Genomic DNA, 7,370 nt, shown 5'->3' on the forward strand with positions numbered 1-7,370 from the left:
CGATTCTCCTGCCTCAGCCTCCTGAGTAGTTGGGATTACAGGTACCTGCCACCACGCCCGGCTAATTTTTTGTACTTTTAGTAGAGACAGGGTTTCACTATGTTGGCCAGGCTGGTCTCAAACTCCCGGATTCAAGTGATCTACCTGCTCGGCCTCCCAAAGTGCTGGGATTACACTGCACCCAGTCTGTTCTGGTTTTTTTGTTTTTTATTTTATTTTTTTTGACAGGGTCTTGCTCTGTCACCTATGCTAGAGTGCAGTGGCAAGATCATAGCTCACTGCAGCCTCCAACGCTCGGGCTCAAGTGATGCTTCCACCTCTGCCTCGCCTGTAGGTGGGACTACAGCTGCACGCCACCATGCCTGGCTCATTTTAAAACTTTGTAGTGATGGGGTCTCACTGTATTGCCCAGGCTGGTCTTGAACTCCTGGGCTCAAGCGATCCTCCCACCTTAGCCTCCCAAAGTGCTGGGATTACAGGCATGAGCCATCTCACCCAGACTACCTGCTCTGTTCTAGCTCCCTGCTTCCTTCACGGGCCTGGGCACTGGTAGGTACTGGAGGGAAATGGTCTGTGAAAGGGCCTCATATGCAAAACGATCTTACAGACAGAAGCCTGGTCTTTTTTTTTTTGGAGAAGGAATGTCATTCTGTCACCCAGGCTGGAGTGCAGTAGCGTGATCTCGGCTCACCTCTGCATCTGCCTCCTGGGTTCCAGCGATTCTCCGGCCTCAGCCTCCCTAGTAGCTGGGATCACAGGCACCTGCCACCACACCCAGCTAATATTTGTATTTTTAGTAGAGACTGGGTTTCACGATGTTGGCCAGGCTGGTCTCGAACTCCTGACCTCAGGTGATCCACCTGCCTCAGTTTCCCAAAGTGTTGGGATTACGGGCGTGAGCTATGGCACCCAGCCAATAAGTCTGGTCTTGCACAGCTGGGAGAGGGGTAGATCTCTGCACTGTTTTGTCCAGACCCAGGGCTTGCCCGTCATAGGGAACGAGGATGCGTGTTCCAGCAAGACAATGAGAGGCAGCCCTCCAGAACAGGCAAGAACGCTATATATAGCGTCTCAGCCTATAATTTGTGTGATAGCATCAAGGTCGACACGCTCTTACCCTAGGGACAATAAATAAAGTAGGGGTCCGGCAGGGTGGCTCACACCTGTAATCCCAGCACTTTGGGAGGCTGAGGCAGGAGGATCGAGCCCAGGAGTTCAAGACCAGCCTGGCCAACATGGCAAGACCCGGTCTCTACAAAAAAATTATAGAACTTAGCCGGGCATGGTGGTGCACCAGGAGCTATGATCGCGCCACTGCACTCCAGCCTGGGGTGACAGAGCGAGCCCATACCCAGGATGTTTTCTGGAATAGATGAGAAAAAGGCAGTGGAGCAATCAAGGGGACTTGCCCCATAACCAAAAAGGAGAGGAGTTTCACTTCCCTTGGGAAGGGATCTAAACTGGTGATTGGGGGTCAGGTCTTTCCAAAGGCCACCAATAACGCATTGGGTTGCTGGTCTATTTTCTCTTTGTTCACCCCAGCTGGGATCAGATCATTGCACATTTATCTCCAGGTAACAATAACTAGGTGTTGTAGGCCTCCCTTCTTGAGCCCTACAGACTTGCTTCGCCCTTTTCCCTTTGGTTAACAACTGGCCCTGGTCTTTATCTCTTTCCTTCCCTCCCCGCCTCCCTTCTTCCCTCCCTCCCTCCTCCCTTCCCTCCCTCTTTCCCTTTCTCCCTCCCTCCCTCCTTCCCTCCCTCCCTCCCTTCCTGTTTCCCTCCCTCTTTCCCTCCCTCCTTCCTTCCCTCTCTCCCTCTGCCTCCCTCCTTCCTTCCCTCCCTGCCTCCTTCCCTCCTCTCCTTCCCTCATTCCCTCCCTTCCTTCCTTCCCTCCGTCTTTACCTTCCTCCCTCCTTCCTTCCCTCCCTCCTTTTCCTTCCCTCCCTCCCCTTCCTTCTTTCCTTCCTTTTCTCTTTTTCTTTTTCTTTCTCCTTCCTTCTTCTTTCTCTCTTTCCTTCTTTCTTTCTCTTTCTCTCTCTTTCTTTCTTTCTCTCTTTTCCCTCCCCACCCTCCTTTACTTTCCTTTTTTTAGAGACAGGGTCTCACTCTGTCACCCAGGCTGCAGTGCACTGCTGTGATCTCAGCTCACTGCAGCCTCAGCCTTCTGGGCTCAAGCAATTCTCCCACTTCAGCCTCCAGAGTAGCTGGGGCTACGGGTATGCACCACTGTGCCCAGCTAATTTTCTTTATTTTTTTGCAGAGATAGGGGTCTCACTCCATTGCCCAGGCTGGTCTTGAACTCCTGGACCCAAGCGATCCTCAGGTCTCAGCCTCCCAAAGTGCTGGGATTACAGAGCTAATGCACCTAAGCCTTCCCTTTAAAAAAATTTTTTTTTAAACCCATATCCCTAAAGTTGCCTGGGACATCCTTCCCTTTTAAGAGCAGAACTGCACCTGCCACAGAAAACAGAAGCCCAACGCTTGCAGCCATCAGCAGAATTATAGGAGAGAGGAAAAACTTTTAAAGAGCTGCCAAGAGAAAGTTTAACCACAAGGGGGGTGCGACTGTGGGACAGACACTGGTGGAATGGTATTAGGTTGGCACAAAAGTAATTGTGGTTTTTACCATTACTTTCAATGCACGGCTGCGCCTGTAAATCCCAGCTACGCGGGAGGCTGACGCTTGAACCTGGGAGGTGGAGGTTGCAGTGAGCCGAGATCATGCCACTGAACTGCAGCCTGGGCGACAGAATGACACCCTGTCTCAAAAAAAAAAAAAAAAAAAGACAGCAAACTAGACAATTTCTGTTTAGTTGCATAAATTCTAGTGCACTTATGTTTTTTTTCCCCACAACTCAATCGTTTTTGGTATATTACATTATTTTTTTAGACTGTGATATAAATAACAAATGCTGGCAAGGATGTGGAGGGAACCCTTGTACCCTATTGGTGGGAACATAAATTACTACACCCACTATGGAACATGGTTTGGAGGTTCCTCACAAAACTAAAAATTGAGCTACCATATGATCCAGCAATCCCACTGCCAGGTATATACCCCAAAGAAAGGAAATTTGTACCTCGAAGAGATACCTGCACTGCCATGTTTATTGCGCCACTGTTCACAATAGCCAAGATTTGGAAGAAATCTAAGTGTCCATCAACAGAAGAATGGGAAAAAAAATGTCGTATTTATACACAAAGGAGTACTATTCAGCCATCCAAAAAGAATGAGATCCTGCCATTTGCAACGACATGGATGGAACTGGAGATTATGTTAAGTGAAATAAACCAGGCACAAAAACACAAACATCGGCCCGGCGCGGTGGCTCACGCCTGTAATCCCAGCACTTCGGAAGGCCAAGGCAGGCGGATCACGAGGTCAGGAGATCGAGACCATCCTGGCTAACGCAGTGAAATCCCGTCTCTACTAAAAATACAAAAAATTAGCTGGGCGTGGTGGCGCGCCTTTGTAGTCCCAGCTACTCGGGAGGCTGGGACAGGAGAATGGTGTGAACCCGGGAGGCGGAGCTTGCAGTGAGCCGAGATCGTGCCACTGCACTCCAGCCTGGGCGACAGAGCGAGACTCCGTCTCAAAAAGAAAAAGAAAACAAAACAAACAAAAACATCGCATGTTCTCACTTATTTGTGGGATCTAAAAGTCAAAATAAGTGAACTCATGGACTTAGAGACTAGGAGGATGCTTACCGGAGGCTGGTAGTAGAGGCTTGTGGGGGGAGGTGGGGATGGTTAATGGGTACAAAAAAACGTACAGCCGGCCGGGTGCGGTGGCTCAAGCCTGTAATCCTAGCACTTTGGGAGGCTGAGGGGTGGGTGGATCACGAGGTCAGGAGTTTGAGATCAGCCTGGCCAACACAGTGAAACCCTGTCTCTACTAAAAATACCAAAATTAGCCGGGCATGGTGGCGCGCGCCTGTAGTCCCAGCTACTCGGGAGACTGAGGCAGAAGAATCGCTTGTACCGGGGAGGCAGAGGTTGTGGTGAGTGGAGATGGCGCCACTGCACTCCTGCCTGGGCAACAAGATCCAAACTCTGTCTCAAAAAAAAAAAAAAAAAAAAAAAAAGTAGAATGGGCTGGTGGTGACTCAAGTCTATAATCCCAGCACTTTGGGAGGGGGAGGCGGGTGGATCGCCTGAGGTCAGGAGTTTGAGACCAGCCAGGCCAACATGGCGAAACCCCATCTCTACTAAAAATACAAAAAATTAGTCGGGCGTGGTGGCGCGCACCTGTAGTCCCAGCTACTCAGGAGGCTGAGGCAGAAGAATCATTTGAACCCAGGAGGTGGAGACTGCAGTGACCTGAGATCACACCACTGCACTCCAGCCTGGGCAACAAGATCGGAACTCTGTCTCAAAAAATAAAAAGGCCGGGCGCGGTGGCTCACGCCTGTATTTCCAGCACCTTGGGGGGCCAAGGCGGGCGGATCACAAGGTCAGGAGATCGAGACCATCCTGGCTAACATGGTGAAACCCCGTCTCTACTAAAAATACAAAAAAAAATTAGCCGGGTTTGGTGACGGGCACCTGTAGTCCCAGCTATTCGGGAGGCTGAGGCAGGAGAATCACTTGAACTCAGGAGGCGGAGGTTGCAGTGAGCTGAGATCGCACCACTGCACTCCAGCCTGGGTGACAGAGCTAGACTCTGCCTCAGAAAAAAAAAAAAAAAAAAAAAGAATAAGTGAATAAGACCTACTATTTCATAGCACAACAGGGTGACTATAGTCAATCATATCTTAATTGTATATTTAAAAAATAATGTAATTGGATTGTTTGTAATTCAAAGGATAAATGCCTGGGGGGGATGGATGCCCGTTCTCCATAATGAATGTATTTCATATTACATGCCTGTATCAAAACATTACATGTAGCCCATAAATATACACATCTACTATGCACACACACACACACAATTTTTTTTTTTTTAGACAGTGTCCACTCTGGAGTGCTATGGCGCGATCTCAGTTCACCACAACCTCCACTTCCCAGGTTCAAGCGATTCCCCTGCCTCAGCCTCCTGAGTAGCTGGGATTACAGGCGCCCACCACCATGTCAGGCTAATTTTTGTATTTTTAGTAGAGACGAGGTTTCACCACGTTGGCCAGGCTGGTCTCAAACTCCTGGCCTCAAGTGATCCACTCGCCTCGGCAAAGTGCCAGGACAGGCATGAGCCACCGTGCCTGGCCCCACAAAATTTTTTTAATTTTAATGTTTAAATTAAAAAATTTTTTATTTTTATTTTTTGAGACAGAGTCTCGCTCTTGTTGCCCAGACTGGAGTACAGTGGTGCAATCTTGGCTCACTGCATCCTCCACCTCCTGGGTTCAAGCGATTCTCCTGCTTCAGCCTCCCGAGTAGCTGGGATGACAGGCAGGAACCACCACACCTGGCTAATTTTTGTATTTTTAGTTGAGACGGAGTTTCGCCATGTTGGTCAGGCTGGTCTCAAACTCCTGACCTCAGGTGATCTGCCCACCTCGGCCTCCCAAAGTACTGGGATTACAGGTGTGAACCACCACACCCAGGCCTGTTATATTGTATATATTTTATCACCGTTTTTAAAAAAAAATTTTAGGCTAGGCCCAGGCTGGTCTTAAACTCCTGACCTCAAGCCATCTCCCCACCTTGGCCTCCCAGAGTGCTGGGATTACAAGCGTGACCACAGTACCCAGCGTCATACGTTCCTTGAAGCTGATTAAAGCTATCATTTTTCTTTTGAGACGGAATCTCACTCAGGCTGGGGTGCAGTGGCGGAATCTCAGCTCACGGCAACCTCCGCCTCCTGGGTTCAAGTGATTCTCCTGCCTCAGCCTCCCTAGTAGCTGGAACTGCGAGCCACCACGAACGGCTAATTTTTGTGTTTTTAGCAGAGATGGGGTTTTGTCATGTTGGCCAGGCTGGTCTCAAACTGCTAACCTCAAGTGATCTATCCGCCTCAGCCTCCCAAAGTGCTGGGATTATAAGCATGAGTCACCTCGCCAAGCCTCTGGTGAGCATATTCTTAACTTCAAACAGAGTATAATGCATGAAAAAGACTTCTACCAATTCCAAGGAATCTAGGTGCAATTTAAAGAATTTCTGGGCTACCTGAAAAGCTCCTGTGACCCCCCGCCATCCCAATCTTGTTTAGAAGGACAAGCTCAGCCGCTTACCTCGTCTCCCATGGTGAAGAACAGGATATAGGTTATCTGCAGTGTCCAAACCGAGTACCGAAGAACCTGCCGCAGTGAAATAGTGTGCTTTGATTTGTATATTTAGTATTTTACAGAGTTACAGGGTGTTTACAGATGGAGAAGAGTAGGTTATAATTTTAAGTACATAGTATTCATTATTTTTCTTTCATGACCAAAACATGCAAAAGGAAGAATTTTTTTTTTTTTTTTTTTTTTTTTAGATGGAGTCTTGCTCTGTCGCCCAGGCTGGAGTGCAGTGGCGCAGTCTCGGCTCACTGCAAGCTCCCCCTCTCGGGTTCATGCGATTCTCCTGCCTCAGCCTCTCGAGTAGCTGGGACTACAGGCGCGCGTGCCACCATGCCAGGATAATTTTTATATTTTTAGTAGAGACGGGGTTTCCCCACGTTGGCCAGGATGGTCTTGATCTCCTGACCTCGTGATCGGCCCACCTCGGCCTCCCAAAGTGCTGGCATTAAAGGCATGAGCCACCGCACCCAGTCCAGGAAAACTCTTAAGACTGGAAGTGTTCATGAGTCTGTCAACCTCACAAATGAGAAAGTGACTTAAAACATCTCAACACTGGCCTGGCGTGGTAGCTCATGCTTGTAATCCTAGCACTTTTGGAGGTCAAGGCGGGAAGATCTCTTGAGCTTAGGAGTTTGAGGACAGTCTGGGCAACATGGTGAAACCTCTACAAAAATTGAAACAGGCCAGGCACGGTGGCTCATGCCTGTAATCCCAGCACTTTGGGAGGCTGAGGTGGGTGGATCACCTGAGGTCAGGAGTTCGAGACCAGCCTGCCCAACATGGTGAAACCCCATCTTTACTAAAAATATACAAATTAGCCGGGCATGGTGGCATGTGCCTGTAATCCCTGCTACTAGGGAGGCTGAAGTGGGAGGATCGCTTGAACCCAAGAGGCAGAGGTTGCAGTGAGCTGAGATTACACCACTGCACTCCACCCTGGGTGGCAGAGCATGGCTCTGTCTCAAAGAAAAATAAATACAAAAGAAAATAGAATCTTAAAACATCCAGCCAGGCGCAGTGGCTCATGCCTGTCATCCCAGCATTTTGGGAGGCAGAGGCAGGCGGATCACCTGAGGTCAGGAGTTCGAGATTAGCCTGGGCAACACGGTGAAACCCTGTCTCTACTAAAAATGCAAAATTAGCTGGGCG

The sequence above is a fragment of the Symphalangus syndactylus genome, chromosome 9, assembly GCF_028878055.3.
Source record: "Symphalangus syndactylus isolate Jambi chromosome 9, NHGRI_mSymSyn1-v2.1_pri, whole genome shotgun sequence".
Lineage (NCBI taxonomy): Eukaryota > Metazoa > Chordata > Mammalia > Primates > Hylobatidae > Symphalangus > Symphalangus syndactylus.